The following is a 19,926-nucleotide window of genomic DNA, read 5'->3' as shown; positions in this document are numbered from 1 at the left end:
TAAAGAATAGAGAGGCTGCAGGTGATCTAAAATTTTGGAGCACCTCCCACCATGGTTGAACCCTTCGGTCAAGGTTTGCTCATTGCCAACCAGGAAGATCAGCCACCCCCACAAACATTAGAAAGAGTAGCAGGTGAACAAAAGGAGTGGAGTACCCAGGTCTAACTGGGGTTGTACACTTTGAACAAGTATCGCTCATCAGCAACTAGAAAGTGTGGCCACACCAATAAAGAATAGAGAGGCTGCAGGTGATCTAAAATTTTGGAGCACCTCCCACCATGGTTGAAACCTTTGGTCAAGGTTTGCTCATTTCCAACCAGGAGGATCAGCAACCCCCACAAACATTAGAAAGAGTAGCAGGTGAACAAAAGGAGTGGAGTACCCAGGTCTAACTGGGGTTGTACACTTTGAACAAGTATTGCTCATCAGCAACTAGAAAGTGTGGCCACACCAATAAAGAATAGAGAGGCTGCAGGTGATCTAAAATTTTGGAGCACCTCCCACCATGGTTAAACCCTTTGGTCAAGATTTGTTCATTGGCAACCAAGAAGTGCAGCCACATTTACAACCAATAGGATAGTTTTAGGTGACCAAAAAATGTCTTGGTGTACCGAGATCCAACCATGGTTTCACGCAGACAAAGGTTTGCTTGTCTCCACATTTCAATCAGGTCCAACTACCAAGCCTTCAGATTTTTGAATTAGACATTTAAGAGCCACTCTATATGCTTTAGTTTCATTTTCTCTCTAAAAGCCTTGGATCCTGACTTGCGCTTTCTTTCAAACCTGGCATAGTCCCATCTTTGGGGCACACTGAGTCACTTGCTATCTATGCCAGGAATTTTCTGTAAGAATGCTCTCTGAGATTCCGTCAGTCACGTCTGTGTCAATGGCTCCAGAGGGAGCTTGTACAGGGGCACATTGTGCTTAATGCTTTTAACATTTAAGAGACAAATCTAATGAGGTTACCGCATTGGTGCCCTATAAAACAGATTCACAGTTATCAACCTTGACAAAAAAAGTGCTATTCATTAGCTCGCTCCTGGATAACCAATATGGACTTAAGGTCGTTAAAGGTAAATGAAGTAGTCGAAAATGGGCAAGAGGCCCATGTAGATCCATATATGGATATTATTTACTGGTAGCAGCATGCCATTTCCAGAACTAAGACTCTTTATAAGTTACAATATCAGGGCTGTGTCAACTCATTGGTCAGGCAGTACACAAACATCCCATCGAAGCCAAATAAGTACTGAGCACTGAGCACTGAGCACTGATACATCTTGGAAATGAATGGAGTTATTATTAAATTAGCTAAATATATTCCAGGGGCATCACAACAAAATGTATGTAAGGTCTTACAGTTTGTTTTCTTTTTTTTTTTAATATTGTAAATTTTTGTTAAAGGCCAAAGCCCAATTTTTCAGTTACAACACTTTAGGTGTAAATGTTGCAATGAAAAACAAAAAAAACCCACAATCAGTATAAAAGAAAACAAAAACAGAAGAAACGTGAACATAATTAGACAACATGGTAAACTGCACAATTCAAAGGCACAAAATTACAAAAACCTGCAGATTGTTGGGTTACATTATTTGTCAGAGGCTCGATACATAAAGAGGTGTCTGGAGTATATAAAGAGGGGGAGGGAAGAGGGGGAGAGGAAGGAAGTCTACCAAAGGGAGAATGATCCCATAGTTCCCAAATAGAGAGAAAATGACCTGAGTTTTCACCCACTAGAGCTGTAAGATATTCCATTTCCCTGATTTCAGAGATCGCTCTTAAGAGATGATTTTGCTTGGGAACATCAACTGATTTCCAGTCGTGGTATCACCCGTCTAGCAGTCGTTAGAATATGTATTCCCAACCTCTTAGACTTCTTAGAGATACCCCTAAAGGGTAGTCCCAAAAGATAGTGTAGTGGGTCTAGAGGTAGGGTAACATTGAGTACTTGCTCCAAGACAATTTTAACCATAGCCCAATAGCCCGCAATCTGTGGACAAAACCAAAAGATGTATGCCAAGGTGCCTACTCCTCCCATGCATCTCCAGCACTTGTCAGACAGATTTGGGTTGATCGCATGAAGCACTACAGGGGTCTTGTACCAATGCATCAATATTTTATATATGTTTTCTTTCTATACAACACAATGAGAGGTCTTAGCAACACGTTCTCAAATCACCTGCCAACAATAATTTCTTTTCTTTTAAAACAGCCTGAGTAGAAAAGCCTGTCCCCTGCCAACATGCTGCCAAGGAGGACTCTTGTTCTCTGTACAGAATCAGTAAACTGTTTGCAGAGGTCTGATGCCCTCCCTGCTGAGCTCTCCAAAAAGTAGGAAGCATGACCTTTGCTGCCTGCAGAGCTATAGGTCTGACTCAACAGAAGGCACCCTGGACCTTTGCAGAGAGGCCACTGCTTTTTGAGAAAATGCAAGGGTCCCACTCTCAAACTGCTGGCAGGGACAGACTTTTCTAACCAGACTGTGGCTGTTTAAAAAAGAAAACAAACTGTAACAATTTAAACAGCTTTTCTTATGAACCACCTGGAATGTATTTAGCTCATTTAAACAGAAGATTAAGCCGGCTTTGAAGAGAGTCAATTCGTATGTAAAACAGGGCTTCTAGTACCGGGCTTTTGAAAGGACATTTAGTTTAGTTTTATTGAAACTCATCTCCAGGCCAAAAAAAAGGTTTCCCATGCAGTGGGGCTGTTCCTGCACTGCATGGGTTAACTGCTTGTTAAGAGGAGAAAGGAGATATACTTACCTAATCCTCCGATTCTCCCAGCACAAGACCCCCTTCTCCCCTCCCACGGTCTTAAGTTGTGGACTATTCCTGACGTCATCAAGCCCAGAGCAGGTTCTGTAGACCAGGAACAACCCCTCACTGGACCGTGGGGGAGCTCCATTTGCTGGTGGAACAACGGAGCGCTTTCTCTTCACCCCTAGACAAAGTGACCCGTGCACAGGGACAACCTGACTGCATGGGAGAACTTTTTTTTTGCCCGGAGCTGAGCTTTTAGACAAAAGAGGCACTTAAAGGTTTATAAGTAAACTTGAACAAGAAGCTTATATTTCAGATATCTCTGCCCCTTGGCCACTAGAAATCCAAGAGATGCCTTAAAGCCCAACTCAAGGCTTGAGGAATTAAAGCCCATGCTTTGGGGCTCATTAAGTCTAAGGGGAGATGAAAATGTGATATTAACTTACTTTACACCTTGTTCCATCAGGATCTTTTACCTCTGGTGCTATTAACCTTGCATTCTAGGTGGAGGCAGGTATGCAACCATGGCCAAAGCCCCTTAGAGACGATATTCAAGGGGAACGGCCGCTCAGTTGAAGGGAACCTGCTTGAGCAAGGAATAAGGTATTACTTGCTCTTTATTCTTCTACCCTTAGGCAAAAACAAACATTTAACCCTTACGGGGGGGGGGGGGGGAGCTGGTGGCTGACCTACTGTCCAGAGTAGGGCTTTAAAATGGAATGTATATGTTAGATCTAAAAAGAAAAACGATAAAAACAAGGCAAGCCAAGGGGTCTCCCAGCCTGGTAACATGGGAGGTGAGGAGAGAGTCTTCTAAACCTGGAGCTTACACAAAGCTTCTTCTACCAATAGTCAAACAAAGCAGTGGGGGAGCAAAAGGAAGATGAATATGCGCAGCAACAAGTGAACATGCCCTATGTGGAAATTTATTTGGTAGATGCTAAAAGCATTTTATTTTCCTTTAATAGGCTTAAAATTAACAAAAAAATAACTTTTTAATACTTTATGTGCTATGTTTTATGCTAATAATATATTGGATACATAGGGCTCTTTTTAATATCCATGGCTGCCAAAATCCAGACATTGTCCCCCCAATAAGTTTAAAAGAAAAAAGCACTCTATGCAATAATAATTCCGCACAAGCGTGCTTCTCATTGTAACCTTTAATCTCACTTTAAAACTCTTAATTGACCCATGGGCCAAGCTTGCCGGCAAATAAATAAAGCCAATATATCACAATATGTTCCAAAATATCCCACAGTGCACAAAAAAGGTTTCTCTGACGCAGCATAAAATAATAATCACAGGCTGTCACGCCGGTATGGGCAAATTTAGAGCCAGATAAATACAATGTACTGTAACAAGCCGCTTAAAGAGAGTGAGAGAGATGTTCCAGGACTGTACAGTGATTCTCATAATGAATTAACATTAGCCTGGAAGTTTACCTAGAGGGCATGGTAACATCACGTGTTACTGGATCAGCATAACTGCTAGTTACTTCAAGAGGAAAAAAAATGAAAAACAAAATCTATAAATAATATCCTATCTCTGGATACATTATATAACCCAAAAGTATATGAACCCCCCTCCAAATAATTGAGTTCGGGCGTCTCCATTGAAGGGTACTGTTAATGCTACCACATCCAAGACATTTTAGACAATTGTGCTCTTCCAACTTTGTAGCAACTATTTGGAGAAGGCGCTTTTCTATTCTACCATGACCCAGCCATTGTGTACAAACCCAACTCAACAAAGATATGGTTTGACAAGTTGGGCATGGAGTAAACTTATGCACTCACTTTAAAAAAGAAGTTAAATACCCTTTTTACACTTTTTCCTATGATTCCATGGTCACTGTATTGCTGTAAATCTTCCTGCAGGGCCAAGGTTGTTGGTGGAACATATACATGATATATTGCTCCATTGTCCAGATGTCTCTGCCCATCCCCCCAATTAAACCTGTCCAGCAGCCAATGCAAAATGTACATCTTGAGCAGCCTTTCTTAACCTTTTCAAAGTGAAGGAACCCTTCAATTAACTTTCCAGGCTCAGAGAACCCCTGCTAATAAATACTACTGTATATTATCTACATCTCATGGTACATTGGTGTGATGGACACTGGGGAGAATGCTCCTTATTAAGGATGAGCTCTGGTTTGCTTATCTGAACCTACCTGAGTGATTCCACTAGCCAACTGTCCCTGTACTGGGCCAATCATAAGTGGCAGAGGCATTCCCCAACAAGAGACATGTAAACGTGTGGCTGTGAGATGGTGAATGCCTTGGTAGCTTATGGTCCAGTACAGTGACAGCTTACTGGTGGAATCCCTCAAGTGGGTTTGGACTAGATGCCCGAGTTCATCTCTGATCCTTATAATTGTGGTCATTTGGAAGAATCCCCCCTTAAGATTACTAAAAAAAATCTATACTGCCAGTGATTGCTCATCTGAAAGGAAAATGTAGCTCACAACTCAAGGAACCCATAGAAACCTTTGAAGGAACCTTGGTTGACAAAGATGTATCTAAAGGAATCCCTGATGTCTTCTGAGCCCTGTTCTGGAAATGTATGCTGTCTACATTTGGGCTATGGTCATTCAGAAGCTGCCTGTTTCGAACAATTGGTAATCACTATTGCTCAAGGAACTCCAAGCAACCAATAGAAAAACCCTAGGTTTAAATGGATGCCTCATTGAGAAAGGTTGAGCTAGAGCAGGAAACTCCAAACTTTCTGAGCAAAGGACCAGTTTACTGTCCTTGAGGCTTTAGAGGGGCCAGAATGTGGCCAGTGGGATTAAAAAATGCCTTGGTGTCAGTGAGAGTAAACAGTGTTCCATCATTGGTTTTAATGGAGGGAATAGTACCCTTTTGTTAATATCAGTGGGATGAATGTTGCCCCATTGTTGGTATTCAATGTAGGAATGTTGCCCCATCATTTGTGTTTGTCGAAGGAAGGGTACACCATCAATGATGTCTGTGGATGGCATGGTGCCCCAAGGGCCTAGCAAAGGGCCACATCTTGGAGATAATTGATCTAGAGCAACCTTTTTGAACCTTATTAACAAGGAGGATCCCTTGAAATAACTTCCAGGTCTTAGGGTCCTCCTGCTAATACCTCATTAATTTGATGAGTAGTTGAAGAATGCTACTTACATTTATGGCCAATGGGATGAAGTGCCCTGTTAAGGATTACTTAAAAGATCACTTGTATCAGTGGGAACTTATATGAGACTCACAATTTTGTTTGTTGTTCAAGGAAGCAACTTCTGGAGGAACCCTAGGGTTCCACAGAACCCTGGTTGAGAGATGCTGAGCTGGAGGAATCCTTGATGGCTTCCTTGCTCTCAACTTTGTTATGTAGACATATTTTCTTTACATTAAGCCTATAATCACCCAGGAACTGCCTGTTTCAAGCAATTTACAAGCTCCAATAATTACAAAAGTGCATTGTAGTAAAGACCACTAGCACTGAAACTGGTGTATGGTGCAAAAAAAGTACCTTGCTTGTTTCTCTGCTTTATGGTTTGCATTTACAATGCCTAGACTAAAGACTAGATGCAAACAATGCAATGTTACAGTGCTCTTAATGTTATTGCAGATCTGAAAGCACAGGGAGATAAAAAAATCCAGGTTATTGGTTATATTTTCAAAATAGTTTCCCTGGATATGGTAAAAGAGCCAATGTGCAGATATCCTTTAAGGAAAGTGCATCAGACCAACTCTGGTTCTGTGTTGGGTATTTTTTTTAATTCAGTTCCTTTTTTCTGCTGTGCTGGTACTTGATCACCTTACACACAATAGGAACGATCTCTCAGGGGATCCATTTGTCAACAAGCATCATTGTCCCCCAGCAGCAGGACCAAGGAATCGGCTTAGCAGGTGGGGGCTGCTGTGCTGTACAAAATGACAGATTAGACAGGGGCGAGTTGGTGTTTTCTGCTAATGTCAAACATTGGTTTCGGTGTAATTGCTGACCTCTGCTGAGGCCTTGTAAAATGCAGTTAAGTGGTGCCCACTGCACAACGCAAACCTTGGCAGGCAGAAAAAAAAAAATCGTGATTGCAAACTAGCTTCTGGAGAACCCCTGGTTCTCATTTGGCAGTCAGGTTCTCTTGGGTATTGCCCACTGCAAAATATCTTCATCCATCTTTCTGACTTTCTGCTTAACAACACCGTAACCTCATCCAAACTTAATACCCTTCAGTTTGAAAAGTAAAATGAAGAAAAGAGAGTGAAGGAGAAAAACGTAACCTACTGCTTGAAGCCAGCACAATCATTTGTGTGTTGCTAATTCTGTCCTGAAATGTTGCACCTGCTGAACAGTGGGCACGTAGCTAAATTCACGCTGGAAATACATATATGTATGCTGTTATATCTGCCAAATTGTGGCTAGTCCTATTCTTGCAGCACTTCCCTGAATTTCTGGACCAGTAGGCTATCACTAATGACCTTCTGCTTCCCATGATACTTCACTCCCAGCCCATAATGCACATGTGTGCCTACTGTACTACTGTCAGGTGGCCTCCTGTGTCCCCACTCCCAACCCATAATGCACATGCCTACCCATTGTACTACTATCAGGTAGTCTTTTGCATAATGGCACCCAGACCATAATGCTGGCATTAATAGAACTTTAGGTGGCAGATCCTCCCAAATCTTGGTAGTATCTACCAGGAGCATGCTTGTCAGGGTGGCTCCAGGGAGACTCTGAATAGAGTGTTCTCAGCCCATAATGTGCATGCATGCAAGTTGTATTACTATTACGCTTCTCTGCCTTTTGGCTAAGATCAAGTGTAGTATCTGTTCTTATCAGTGTCCAGTGGGGGTGCTCCCGACCATTCTAGTTTACGGGGATGGTTGTTGTATAGTACCCTCACTGGTATGATGGGGGTCCGGAAGGCTAGTACCGGGGGGACAGAAACCAGGGAGCGCCATGATTCGTTCTGGGGCCTTGGGAGTAATTCCTCTGGGGAGACCGGAAAGACCCAGTACCTCCTGATCTGAACATGCTACCTTGGTCTGGCCTGGGGCTGAGGAGGCAAAAAGTCCGCAAACTCAGTGCCCCCTGAGGAGACGCGCTCAGGGGTGTCACTAGTAACACTTGGGTGTGGGACCCCACGGTGTGAAAATGACACATGGTCACTGTTTTTACACTCTTTTTTGCACAGCGCCCTAAGGACCAGGCCTTTTGGCTAAGTTCAGGGCAATTTTTGCTACAGGCCTCAGGGCCTGGTCTGTGCACATTTCGGCACGGTACCATTTTTATTATTTTTTTACTTTATCTTCTACTTTATTTATTATGCACTCCCACGTTTGTCACTTTTTCTTTGCCTTATGTGTGTGTTTAACGGATGGAGGGTGTGGGTCCTCGGGCCTACCCTGAAGTCTAGGGGGAGGATGTGTGGCCATACGGTTCCTTCCTCCCCTGATCCCTAGAGGGCTCTTCTTCGGGAGAGCCCCCTTGCCTAGTACTGAATGTCCGGCTTCGGCTTGGCATAGGGAACGGTGGTCCACCCGGCCTTTTGGTCAGGAGGACCAAGTGGGAACCTAGTCCCCGTCAGGAGCTTCGTGCCCCGGGGGATCAGGGACAGCGGTCCAAGCCCCTTTCGGGGTAGGACACAGCACACCCCTAAGTGCACGTTTTTCGTGTGGTGTTTTGCACTTGCACTTTTTTGCGGACACTTACGGGTTTTTTCGATATAGTTGCACGTTTGCGGACTTAAAAAAAAAAAAAAAAAAAAAAAGTTGTATTACTATTAGGTATCGCTTCTCGGCCTTTTGGCTAAGATCAAGTGTAGTATCTGTTCTTATCAGTGTCCAGTGGGGGTGCTCCCGGCCATTCTAGCTTTGCGGGGATGGCTGTTGTATAGTACCCTCACTGGTATGATGGGGGTCTGGATGGCTATTACGGGGGGAACAGAAACCGGGACGCCCGCGAGTAGAAGTTGGGGCCTGGGAGTAATTCCCCTTTGGAACGTCTGAAGGACCCAGCACCTCCTGATTTGGATGGATCTACCTTGTCTGGCCAGGGGTCGGGAAGGCAGAAAGTCCGCAAACTCAGTGCCCCCTGAGTAGACGCCCTCAGGGGTGCCACTAGTAACACCTGGGTGTGGGACCCCACAGTGTGAAGATGGCACAAGGTCACTGCGTTTTCACTCTTTTTGCACAAGCGCCCTTAGGACCAGTCCTTTTGGCTAGGACCAGGGCAATTTTTGCTACAGGCCTCAGGGTCTGGTCTGTGCACAATTTGGCACGGCCACTTTTTTATTTTCTATTTATTTAATTTATTTTCACTCCCACGTTTTGTCACTTTTTCTTACTTTTGTGTGTGTTTTCCACGGATGGAGGGTGTGGGTCCTCGGGCCTGCCCTGAAGTCTAGGGGGAGGATGTGTGGCCTTTTGGTTCCTTCCTCCCCTGATCCCTAGGGGGTTTTCTCTTCGGGAGAGCCCCCTGACCAAGTACTGGGTGTCCGGCTTCGGCTGGACACAAGGAACGGTGGTTCACCTGGCCTTTCGGGCAGGAGGACCAAATGGGAACCTTGTCCCTGTCAGGAGCTTCGTGCCCCGGGGGATCAGGGTAGTGGTCCAGCCCCTTTAGGGGTAGGACAAAAGCACACCCCTAAGTGCACTTTTTCGTGTGGTGTTTTGCACTTGCACTTTTTTTGTGAACACTTACGGGTTTTTTCGTTATAGTTGCACGTTTGCGGACTTAAAAAAAAAAAAGTTGTATTACTATTAGGTGGCCTCCTGCATCCTCATGCCAAGCTACAAATATGCATATATGCCAGCTCTCATGGAGCTTCAGCTCATTGTTCCTCAAATAACCTTCATAGACCCTTCCGATAGCATGCATGTCAGGCTGGCTCCAGAGATATACCCTTCCCATCCCATAATGTTCATGCCCATTGTACCATGATTAGGGTTCCTTCTACATTTGTGGGCCCATGTGGCCTGCGCTTATAGAGATGCAACTAGTTCCACCTCCCAAACCTCATTAGGCCTGTTGTGCCACTATCAGGTGGCCTTGTGCCTTGTACTTGCTTCCAGCTCATAATGTGTATGTGTGCCTGTCGTATTAGTATGAGGTGGCCTTCTGTGTCCTTGTGGCCAGTCCATAATGTGCATACATGCCTATTGTGCTACTCTCAGGTGGCCTCCTACATCATCTTGCCCAGCCCATAATGCTCATGCATGCCCCCTCTAATAGAGTTTCAGCTGATCCCACCTCCCAAACCTGCATAGTTCTTCCGGGAGCATGCATGTCAGGGTGGCTCCAGGGAGACCCTGCATGGAACATACTCAGCCCATGATATGCATGTGTGCCCATTTTACTACTATCAGGGGGCCTCTTGTGTCCGCATGCCTAGCCCATAATGCATATGCATGCCTGTTCTAATAGAACTTCAGATGGTCTCTCCTCCCAAACCTCTGTAGTCCCTGCCGGGAGCATGCATGTCAAGGTGACTCCAGGGAAACCCTGCATGGAGTGCCTATGCATGCCCACACTATCAGATGGCCTCCTGTGTCCTCACACCCAGCCCATAATGCTTAGGCATGTCTGCTCTAAAAGAGATTCAGCTGGTCCCACCTCCCAAACCTTTGTAGTCCCTGCCAGGAGCATGCATGTCAAGATGGCTCCAGGGAGACTCCACATGGAGTGTACTCATCCTATGAAGCACATGCTTGCCCATTGCACTACTTTCAGGTGGCCTCTTGTGTCCTCACACCCAGCCCATAATGCTTAGGCATGTCTGCTCTAAAAGAGATTCAGCTGGTCCCACCTCCCAAACCTTTGTAGTCCCTGCCAGGAGCATGCATGTCAAGGTGGCTCCAGGAAGACTCCACATGGAGTGTACTCATCCTATGAAGCACATGCTTGCCCATTGCACTGCTTTCAGGTGGCCTCTTGTGTCCTCATGCCCAGCCCATAATGCGCATGCACAGGGGTGGGACAAGGGGTGGGCAGGAGGGGTGGCATCCCTGGGTGCAATAGCTTACTGTAGGGATGGGGGCACCTTCCTTCTGTCACAAGGCTGAAAGGAGTAGTGACAGTGACAGAATTACAGAGTATTACTACTCTTGTCAGCCCACTGGGAGTAGGGAGAAGAGAGCTGGGATGTGATGTGGGCTGTGCTCTCTCTCCCCCCCTTTCTTGGCTCTTGTGGTGGGACTATGTTGGAAAAACACACTTTCAGGTCAATGCAAAACCTGACTTACAGATCAGGAGCTGCAGAGTGATTTTGACAAGTGACTGCTGGGCTTAGGATCCCCTAAACTTGCAGATCATGAAAGGAGGGGGGGGGGGCACATTTTGGCATCTTTGCCCTGGGCCATGTCCCAACATTGAGTATGCATGCCTGCTCTAACAGAGCTTCAGCTGGCCCTTCTTCTCAAACCTTTGTAGTCCCTGTTGGGAGTATGCATGTCAGAGAGACCGTGCATGATGTGTACCCAGCTCATACTGGACATAAGTGCATGTTGTTCCACTGTCTGATGGCCTCTTGCATCCTCATGCCCAGCCCATAATGCACATGCATGCCTGCTCAAATAGAGCTTTATCTGGTGACCCCTCCCAAACCTTTGCAGTCCCTGCCAAGAGCATGCATGTCAAGGTGTCCCCAGAGAGTCCCTATATGCAGCAAACCTAGCCCATAGTGTGCGTGAATTCACGTTGTACTACTATCAAGTGAGCTCCTGATAGCAGGGGCGGACTGACCATTTGGAAACTCGGGCACTGCCCGAGGGCCCGGGGTCAGTAGGGGGCCCCATGAGATGCCCCTGGTACCTTTTTCATAGGCTTTTTTGAGTTTGGGCAAGGACACAGGGGCCCCATGATCCCCTATTGCCCAGGGGCCCCATGAGTTGTCAGTCCGCCCCTGCCTGATAGTGACCCTCATGGAGGTGTAGCCACCCAATAGGCAGAAATAACTCCCATATTGTTGAAAGATTCTGTTGTGCATGAGGTTGAAAGGAATGATTTTCTTTTCCCCTCAGAGACCCCCGGTCTGTGGAGAGATTCCTGGTCTATCAGCAGAATTCTGGGAACACCCCTTGAACACGGAAATCACGACAGCTTATGTTCAGAGATGTTCAAAGTTTATTAGACATTAATAAGATTATATAGGATACAGAAAATAATAAGGGAGGGGGGAGCGAGTTTCAAAACTGTAACTTGTAACTTTCCATCATGAGCTAACTACATGAAACATAACATATACATTTCTTGGTACAAATTGTTTTGGCTAACTTTCTGGAAAAACAGCCAGACAAAGACATTGTCAGGGTCATGTTAGCTTCTGTTGATACATCCTTGAACAACCAAAAATAGTTTCATTAAATTTCTAATATCTCTACAAAAAACTAACTTAAAACTTAATACTTAAAATGGCGTACATAATACAAAATGGAAGTTATCTAGATCCTTTCAATCCCCTCTGAGATCATGAACATGATCTCAATTCTTTACTTCATTCATCTTTTTGTACATAGCTAGATAACCTTCATTTGTATTTTGCGGCTTGGTAGCTCTAGCAATGCAATATAATGAGCATTTAAAACATAGATATAAAGATAAAACAAAAAACAATATCATGACTATGCTTACAGCGATACCTTTCATCCATGAAAAGATGGAACCAAATCCTGATCCTAACCAATCAAAAGGAGTCCATCCATCTTTTCCTATAGCTCTAGCTTCTTCCATTAAACCATCTACCTGTTCCCTGTGTTGCTTTATTATTTCATAATAATCTGGAACAGTCATTGTGGTATTATATATCCAAGTACAACATTCATAATCCTCTGTCATCTCACACAAACCTGTCAGAGCAGCACTCATACTTTCAATAGCTAATTCTTGCATCTCCAGCTGTTTTCTAATAGCTCTGATCTCAGTATTTAGCAACCCTATGTCCTTAGAGTTCCTCTCCAGTATGTCATCAATAATGTTTGTGTAATTATTTATTTTGTTCATAAGTGTTATTCCCCATCCAGTGTAAGTAGGAAACCATGACCAAACCTTATCCCCTGTAGAGAATAGATCTACCTTTTCTTGTTTGGTTTCCCTTCTCTGTCTCAGAGTTAGTTGGTATTTTGGGTATGTACTGGCTTTTACCTGGTGTTCCTTTTGGTCTATAGCTGCCATAATTGGCACTAATTGGGCTACATAGCACCAGCCCTGGACATTACTCGGTATCCAAGGGTAACAGATCTTACCACAACAGATATAGGTATTGTTTCCCAAAGAGATCGGCAATTTTTGTATTGCAGAATGAAATTCGGGGGTGACAACAAGTGTAAAATAAAAAAGAAGTTTTCCAAACATAGCTTTCCCCACATTATCTTGTATCCCTTCTAAACTTTCATTCAGGGTTTTACCATTTACTTGCCAGAGTTTCACAGAAGAAGTTCCATCCCTCCTTCCAGGATCAGATATATTTAATATGGACTGAGAGCACATTCCCCTTTCCCTTGTGGGAAGTATTCCCCAGTCTAAAACATTAATCGGGGAGTTGAGTGACTCCCAGAGTTGGAAAAGATATGGTGGCATTAGAAGTAATATTGGTCAAACCAATACTTACATTCCCTTTTATTAACAAAAATATTTTGACTGGAGCGGCCAGAAGAGGAATTTTATATGTGCTCGGATGTAACTTACTACAGATCCAACATTTATCAGAACCTGACTTTTGAGCATAAGCATATTTAAACTGCATCATCAACATTTTTCCTGAAAAAGGATTGTTCTCTTCAAAACTTCTTTTTGACTTTCTTTCATTTTTGGTTATCTGGGTCTCATTTAAAACTAGTCCTTGACCACAGATACCTTTTATTAGGCCCAAGTCCTCAGGGTGATAAATACAGTTAGTTAGGATCCATACTGGCAGGAAAAAGAGCACAGTCAGTGTGCCCAATAGGACCCAGAGTTTCAAAACACCATGAGGGGCAGTAAAAAATGTCATCTTCAGGGTCTTTTTCACTTACTTCACCCACTCTTCGAGGATTTTTCTCTCATACTTCACCTCCTTTTTCCATCTCATGTTTCTCAGGTGTTTGGTTCACCTTCTTCACTCGACTAGCATGGATCCAGGACTGGGAATTCTCCACCAGAACAGCCGTTCTGGTAACCGCTATCACCGTAGTAGGTGGTCCAAAGGGGTAGCCTTGCTTCTTGTCTTTAGCGAGTTGGCGGACCACTACAACATCTCCCACTTGGAAAAGGTGTGTTGGTTCCTGAAAAAATAAAGAAAAAGTGCGAGCAACATTTCTTTCAACCTTATCTAAACTCTGAATCAATTTTCTCACATATTCTTGTTGTACCAGGTCAAGGTCCCCTCTTTCTAACATAAGTGGCTGTCTAGCCCAAGGAGTGGGGAACGGTCTTCCCATTAATATTTCAAAAGGAGATAACCCTGTAGTCTTATTAGGTGTCATTCTTACCTCTGCTAGAATTGCAGGTAACATCTTCTTCCAGTGGGTATAGGTTCCTCCACTGGCCTTCCTCAACTTATCCTTAATCGTCCTAGACCATGGTACTGTGCAATGAACAATGGGGCACTTGACATGGGAATGCATGGTTTCCCCTCTAAGCACACTAGACCAGAAGTTGGATCTAGTTGTGCTCCAGAACCATTCCAGTCTGCTAGATCGATTTTTGTAGCAAATTTTTGTAAATCTGCATACATCTGGTCATGTGGGGTGGTTGTGATGCCTGAAGTGAGCAAAGGCATCTGCTCACTGGCCACCTGTTGTAATGCGGCTTCCTTTGCTACCTTATCTGCTAATGCATTTCCTTTGGCAATATGATCTCTGCGATTTGTATGTGCCCTGCAATGAAGAATGGCTAATGTTTTTGGTAACTGTATGGCTTTGAGTAGATCAGATATCAAGGAAGAGTGAGATATGGTTTTGCCATCAGCAGCAATGAATCCTCTTCTCTCCCAAATGACCCCAAAATCATGTACAGCACCATGGGCGTACTTGGAGTCTGTGTAAATGTTGACATCCTGTCCTGCAAATAATTGACATGCTCTTGTAAGGGCAATCAGTTCGGCTGCTTGGGCTGACTGATATGGGATTGGCTTTGCCTCGAGTATTTTTTCAGGAAGTTGCACAATGGCATCTCCTGCATGGTAAGTACTATCATTTGGCCTAGAACATGAGCCATCTACAAACACATCTGGGGCCCCATCAAGAGCCACAGCTGACATGTCGGACCTAGGGGAAGTGTCTTGCTGTATGTGGGTTATACAATTGTGTTCTGGTGCCACTTCATCCTGTTCCCCCTTTAGCCCCAGTAGGGCATTCAAAATTGGAGTAGGACCTGAATTTGCTGAAGAATATTTAATAATCAAGTTGGGATCAGATAGAAGAATCACTTCATATCCGCTCAACCTTTGTGCTGACATGTGTTGAGTGTGTATGTTTTTCAGTAGTAAGGACACTTGGTGTGTGGTGTGTAGGGTAGTTTCATGTCCCAATGTGAAAGAAATAACCATTTCTACCACCATTACGCAGAATGCAAAAACTCTCAGACAAGCAGGCATGCCCTGAACCTTAGTTGGCACTACTTTGGAAAAAAAAGCTACAGGGCGGAGCTTGCCTCCATGTTCCTGAGCCAGGACCCCCGCCATGGTTGTACAATTTTCCCTAGCATACAGATGAAACATTTTCTTATAGTCAGGTAGTCCAAGACCAGGGGCCGTTACCATAGCATTCTTCAGGTACACAAAGGCATCAACCATTTCATTTGACCATGTGAGAATGTCAGGTGATTCTGAAAGTGTGGCAGACCTCAGAGTGTGATCATAGAATGAACAATCAGGTATCCATTGGCGGCAGTAACCAATCATACCAAGAAAAGTTAGCATGTCCTTTTTTGTTTGTGGGCGGGGCAGACCCACGAGAGCCGCAGCTCTTTTGTGACTGACATTCCTCTCACCATGACTTAGAATAAAACCAAGGTATTCAACCTGTTTTTGGCACCATTGCAATTTCTTTTTAGATGCTTTGTGACCATTCCCTGACAACCATTCTAACAGAGACCAACTATCCTCCTGACTGGCCTCCTGACTTGAACTACAAATCAATAGGTCATCCACATATATAATGAGGACCGAACCATTGGGAGGGGTCCAGGACCTCAGTGTGGTCTGGAGGGCAAGTGAGTAGACTGCAGGCGAATCTACATAGCCCTGGGGCAATCTACAGCAGGTCATCTGGCGGTTACGGAACGTAAATGCAAATAGCGCCCTCGTCTGGTGGTCCACAGGAGCCGAAAAAAATGCATTTGTTAAATCAATCACTGTAAAGTATTCTGCATCGGACGGAATGGAGGTGAGGAGTGATGGCACATCAGGCACTATTGGGGCTAATGGAACCACCAAATTATTTATGGCCCTCAAATCTTGTACAAACCTGTAAGAGCCATCCGGCTTCTTAACAGGATTGATAGGTGTGTTGTAAGGAGAAACAGTTTCTTCTACCTTCTGTTTACATGCTGTAGCAATAGGGAGGGAAGCCTTATTCTTGAAAACCCTTTTTAATTCTGTGTCAAGCTCCCCCCACATAGTTTCTCTCCCTTCTGTGGTGTTTAGTTTATAGGCAGTAGCCTGTGTATTACTTGGTTCTATGTGACTAATGCTTTTTACATTTATCCAATCCCAAGCTGGATTATTTCCCAGAATACCATCAATGATCAATCTCATATCTTCCTGTGTGTAATTTCTTCCTAAACATGCCTTTTTTAAATAAGCAAGAGTACCTCCAGGAGATACTGTAGGCTTGGGACAATGTTTAACAATCTTATTAATATCTTCTAATTCTATGGGTTTTTTTAGAATTAGTTCTCCTGCTGTGAGAAAAGGTAGTGTCAATATAGCCAACTCCTTTCCTCCTACGGCCCCCTCATCTTCTCTTTTTCCCTCTAGTTTCTTATCCATGGATCTAAGCTGCATTCTAAATTCCTCCACCTCTCTCTGCCCTTTCTATGACTGGTGTCACTTCTTCTCCATTGACCATCCTTTTTCTGTAATTTTATTATATTTACCTGTCCCTGTTCTTCGTATTCCAACTCTCCTTCGTTGTCATTATTCCCTGTAAGGATGCCTTGAACTTGGCTACCCTCCTCTGGTGATTTTATACTAATAATCTGTTTGGGTCTAGTGGAGGGGCCTGGCTGTATTGGTTGTAGATCCGGGACGGGAAGTGGCGCAGGGACAGGGGCAGGGACTGGAGGGGCAGGGGCAGGAGCAGGGGCTGGAGCTGCAGAGACAGGAGCAGGGGCTGGAGGGGCATTAGGCTGGGGAGTAATCATCCCCAAACTAATCAAAAAATCATCATCAGCAGCATTTTTAAAACAACTTAATGAAGGATATATATTATACGGAGGGGGTGGGATTGGTGTCTGAACTGTTTTCAGTCCAATCTTGGGTCTGCATGTCTTTTCAGATTGATGCTTTTCCTGGCATATTTTTAATGTATCCAATTTCAACTTCCTCTTTTGTTTTAAAGAGAAAATCAAATTGAACTTTCCCTTGCTATTATCAACCCAATACGGTGACCATTTTAACCAGTTTTCTCCCCCTTTCTTCATATAAACTTGGTCCCATTGTGGGTCCCCCTCATACCAAGGAAAGGCTTATTTGTCCCCCAAACATAATCCCTTAATCATGTCTGTATGAAAAGGATCATTTGCCCCCTTTCTTGGGAATGGGTCTGTACTCCCCATAGCTTCTGTCCAGCCTGCAATACAATCCACCCAGGGATTTATTAAATAATAGTCCGTTCCACAAACTCTAGCAACATAATCCTTACAATTTTCTCCCTTTTCTGGGGGACCTGGTGGGTAAGTACCTCCTTGACCCATATTTAGACAGTGGATAAGACAATTTTAGCTTAAAATCTTATTTTGTTCCACACAACAAATTATCTTATACTTCTACGCAACAGAAAGAAAAAGCAAAAGACAGATAAACCAGAATCTGCTCCACAGACTTATTAACCTCTTGATAACTTCCCAAAAGTTATCTCTTCACTGTTTTACCAAAAACAGTGTGTTCTACCAGAGAACTGTGTTTACCAAAACACCTTTTTTTTATAGTGCACTATTTTGTAACTCTCCCAAAGAGTTAAGTCTGCTTACCAAAAGCAGCTACAGGTTATCACGGGTCTATATAGACAATACAGAATGATTCAAGACCTTCCCTCAACACAGGGCAAGAAAGAGCTTTTAGTCATAAAAAGACAAAAGGTTTACTTACCAAGTGAGGTGGGTGGTCATCCCGGGCTGAGCCCCCAGCTGAAAGGAATGATTTTCTTTTCCCCTCAGAGACCCCCGGTCTGTGGAGAGATTCCTGGTCTATCAGCAGAATTCTGGGAACACCCCTTGAACACGGAAATCACGACAGCTTATGTTCAGAGATGTTCAAAGTTTATTAGACATTAATAAGATTATATAGACTACAGATAATAATAAGGGAGGGGGGAGCGAGTTTCAAAACTGTAACTTGTAACTTTCCATCATGAGCTAACTACATGAAACATAACATATACATTTCTTGGTACAAATTGTTTTGGCTAACTTTCTGGAAAAACAGCCAGACAAAGACATTGTCAGGGTCATGTTAGCTTCTGTTGATACATCCTTGAACAACCAAAAACAGTTTCATTAAACTTCTAATATCTCTACAAAAAACTAACTTAATACTTAATACTTAAAATGGCGTACATAATACAAAATGGAAGTTATCTAGATCCTTTCATTGGTGTGACATATATTTTTAACAAGGGTTTATTGACCCTTTCATTGGATTCTTTCACCCTTTGGTTTGTGCTTTTGCTATATCTTTATTTTTTGGGTCACATTCTTGGTAGCCACTGGTGGGGAGCCTTGCTTCATGGGAGCCACCTGAAAATTATTTCCTTGAGGTCCTGGCGCCTCTTGGTTACGTTCTTTTGGAGTCCCATATACGGAGCAGGTTCCCTTCCTACATTTTTTTCATATTAATAACAGAATTTTGCCTTTTGTTTGTTGTTCTCCTTTATTCTCCTCCCGTATAAAGTGTAGAGAAGCGAGCCGAGGAAAGATAAAAGAAGACGAAGAAAAAAAAATTCAAAAAAAGCTTAAATGCAGACAGATGGGTGGTTAGCGTCTGGTGTACTATACACTGCACAACACTCAGATGTCGACTGGCGAGCCAGCTGTGACTTCCTGATGGATTTCTATCTTGCCGTTGATTGGGCAGTATATACTGTTTAGCAGTTGCAGATTTTATTGCTATCATCTGCTTGTATGAATTTCAAGCAGCGTTGCAAGACGTGGAGTGGGAATGGGTAACCTTGGCTCCGAAGGGTTGTAGAATACGGCTCCGAATATTCAACCTCTAGCCCTGCTGTAAGGGGAACCAAGTTTTGGGTGGAGTTGCCATTTAAAGGCAATCTCCAGTTTGGTGAACAATTGCGCTGTCATGCAACACTGTGCCTAAATGAATTTTATAGAATTTTTTTTCACACAAATTGAGTTTGGTGGGTTTTCTTTTGGTAGTTTTTAATCGCCACTGAGTTTTTTATTTTTTTATTATATAAACGAAAAAAGACAACATTTTGAAAAAACTATATTTTCTACTTTCTGTTATAAAATATATCCAATAAAATATAATTTCTTCATAAATGTAAGCCAAACATATATTCTGTTACATGCCTTTGGTCAAAACCAAACTGCGTTTTTGGGGACATTATACTATTGGGGCAAGGGCAAACTGACAATTCATGGGGCCCCTGGGCAATAGGGGATCATGGGGCCCATGTATCCTCGCCCACACTCAAACCACACCCAAAAAAGCCTATGAAAGGTACCAGGGGCATCTCATGGGGCCCCCTACTGACCCTGGGCCCTGCCCAAGTTCCCAAATGGTCAGTCCGCCCCTGTATTGGGGACACTAGTATAGGTCTGATCAGTAGCGGACTGACAACTCATGGGGCCCCCGGGCAAAAGGGGATCATGGGGCCCCTGTGTCCTTGACCAAACTCAAAAAAGCCTATGAAAAAGGTACCAGGGGTATCTCATGGGGCCCCCTACTGACCCTGGGCCCTCGGGCAGTGCCGAGTTTCCAAATGGTCATTCCGCCCCTGGGTCTGATCAGATCAGGATACTGATCTGTACAGACA

General features: G+C 43.8%; 1 protein-coding gene and 2 pseudogenes across 8 annotated transcripts in view; all 3 read left to right on the top strand.

The window, feature by feature from the left end:
* The window catches only part of CELF4 (CUGBP Elav-like family member 4), a 1,398,731-nt gene that overhangs the window by 183,804 nt on the left and 1,195,001 nt on the right, over positions 1-19,926 (top strand). The window lies entirely within an intron of this gene.
* Positions 7,522-7,636, top strand: LOC149454453 (U2 spliceosomal RNA; annotated as a pseudogene).
* On the top strand, positions 8,523-8,682 carry LOC149454452 (U2 spliceosomal RNA; annotated as a pseudogene).

Source organism: Staurois parvus, unplaced genomic scaffold (genome assembly GCF_062004578.1).
Source record: "Staurois parvus isolate SC_StPar_1 unplaced genomic scaffold, SC_StPar_1.0 ptg000428l, whole genome shotgun sequence".
NCBI classification, from domain to species: domain Eukaryota; kingdom Metazoa; phylum Chordata; class Amphibia; order Anura; family Ranidae; genus Staurois; species Staurois parvus.
This window is presented reverse-complemented; position numbering and strand designations above follow the sequence as displayed.